At 37.6% G+C, this 2,603-nt stretch overlaps 1 pseudogene; it reads right to left on the bottom strand.

The window, feature by feature from the left end:
- Positions 1 to 1,152: 1,152 nt before the first annotated feature.
- On the bottom strand, positions 1,153 to 1,647 carry LOC107183334 (annotated as a pseudogene).
- Between the last annotated feature and the right edge of the window lie 956 nt (positions 1,648 to 2,603).

Below are 2,603 nucleotides of genomic sequence, written 5' to 3'. Positions count from 1 at the left end.
CTGTTCCTACCAGAGGTTGAATCTGAGCAGTGACAGCTCATACAGTCTTTTTTGGAGGGAAAGAAAAATGAGGGGGGACATCAATGTGAGAAACATCTATTGATCAGTTGTCTCCCAGGGATTGAACCCACAACCTGGGTATGTGCCCTGACCAGGATTGAACCTGCCACCTTTTGGTATAGGGGATGATGCTCCAACCAACTGAGCCACACCAGCCAGGATACTAGCACAGTCATTTCTCATTAAGGAGCTATTGGGCAGCGCTGGGAGCAAGAGCATTTTCTGAATAAATGAACAAGTGGAATTGCTTGCTCTGATATATTACATATACTAGTATGCTCCTATGATGTATTGCATAATACTTTGGGAAGTGGTATCTTATTGATGTGCTGGAGGCAAGGTTTCACTAAGTGTTGCCAGATAAAACACAGGATGCCCAGTTAAATGTTAACTTCAGATAGAAAATTAATATATATATTTTTAGTTTAAGTATGTCCCAGATGTGAATTATTTGCTAAATCTGGCAATCCTAGATTATCTTTCATACAAAACACCCAAGGCTATCTTGATTTGCTTTTTGACAGCTTACTCTTCATTGTTTGGTTTTAATAGTTGTGGTGATTGCTCTGCTAACCATCCCTTTACTGTATGTTAGTGAATCTTCTGTGCACCAACTGTGGACCAGTTGCTAATGCTGACAATTTGCATGACCTGCTAACACATTACTTATTCAGGCATAACAGAAACCTTTCCCTAGAGCATTTTGGGAGCTGTGGCTAAACATTCAAAGCTCTATTTTAACCTATTCAAACACATATCTCCTTTTAAGAAACATAAAAACTTATGTCCCTGAACTCCATTGAGAGTGTTTTTTTTCTATAGATTCTTTTATGAAAATATATTATCTTTTCCATTTTATAAATATAAGATATTTTATGGTAGTAAGTATGCTGTTTCAAGTTACACTCCATATAACATTGCTCTGGAGACTTGGAAATTCACCCCTAGAGAACAAGGTCCCCAGTTAAGAATCAGTGGTCTATGAGATGCCAATCAGTGAAAAGTCAAGTATTGAATCAAGCTATCCATTAAAATTTTTATTTTTCTTTAAAAAAAACCCAAATACAGAGGTCTTTTAGTTTTTTCCACTTGTCATGCCATGAATCCATAGGGAATGGGTTCCAGCAGCTCAGGCTCCTTAGCATTGGCGTTCACAAAATGTGCTGCTCTGGGCGGAGCAGGCTGACTCTTTAGTTGACCCCAGGTATCATTCTCTTTGGCTTCCTTCTTTTTCTGATCACTTTTTTTCACACATTTCAGGAAGCTATCTTGGCTCTTGGATTGCTTAATATGCTCAATACGTACATTAATTCTCTTGGTGAGAATTTTGCCCTTAACTTCCTAATTCACAGCAATGCCCACTGCATGCTGGGTGACACTGTAGACTCTTCCAGTTTTGCCATGGGAGTATTTGTGGGGCATTCCTTTTTTGAACAGTGCCCATTCCCTTGATATCCACAATGTCACCTTTCTTGTAGATTCATATGTATGTGGCCAAGGGAGCAACTCCATGTTTTCTAAAAGGCCTAGAGAACATATGGCGGGTGCCTCTCCTCTCTCCCTTTGTGTTAGTCATTTTGGCGAATTACTGGAGTTATTTTGTCAAATTACTGGAAAATGGTTCCAGCTGAAAATCTAAATTTTTGTTTTTATTTATTGCTTAATCAGTGTTTCTCAATGAATAACTTCAACAAATGTTAAATAATAATTACCTAATTATTTTAGTGTGTGTTAGCAAGCAAGGTTTTCCATTCTGTTGTAGAGATAGAAAGCTTCAGGTTGGAAACCACTGGTCCACATAAAAGCAAAGAAATAGTATGCCTCTGTGGGAGCTGAAAAAAGTGACTTTCCTCCCATTTCCTAAATTCTTCTAATTGGGTTAAAAATCAAATTAACATGAGACATATTACTCGGAGAAAATGTCCAAGATTTATTATGGATGTACATTCAGGGGTGCCATAATATATGCGACCAGAAATGCATTAGTCAGTTTAGGTTTATGTGTCTTTCTGGACAACAGAGAAAAGGGGAGCAGGGGTCTGGGATTTCGGAGGGAAAGTTGGCAATTCACAGGTTGATACGAAAGAAGAAACATGTGCTAATCAAAGTCTTAAAGGGCTACTCAGAAAAAAAAAATGGGACACAGAGGGAAGTCTAACAGACTTTGTTAGGATCTTCCCTGTCTATCACACTTAATTTGTACAATAAAACCTTGATATAATGGGCTAATTCGGGTGAGGGGGTGTCCATTAAAGCTGAAAGTCCATTAAATAATAAATCAGGTTTTCCAAATGCATATGTTAAAAAATTGACAAATTAGTTTACCTGTTTTTACTTATGTAGACAAGTTTGTGTAATTAACATTAAGTGTGTATGAAAAGTTTAATTTCACAGAAAAGTTTTCTATATGTATTACTATAATTTTAATTTTACTGAATAGGTCTAGTAAATGTGTACATTCGCCAGTCACCAGGAGTAAACAAAAGCACTCCGCTGGGGCATGGCTTAGTGCATGTCAGAACATAGTTGGCACAGGTTAAAAC

The sequence above is a fragment of the Myotis davidii genome, unplaced genomic scaffold, assembly GCF_000327345.1.
Source record: "Myotis davidii unplaced genomic scaffold, ASM32734v1 scaffold612, whole genome shotgun sequence".
Taxonomy (NCBI): Eukaryota; Metazoa; Chordata; class Mammalia; order Chiroptera; family Vespertilionidae; genus Myotis; species Myotis davidii.
This window is presented reverse-complemented; position numbering and strand designations above follow the sequence as displayed.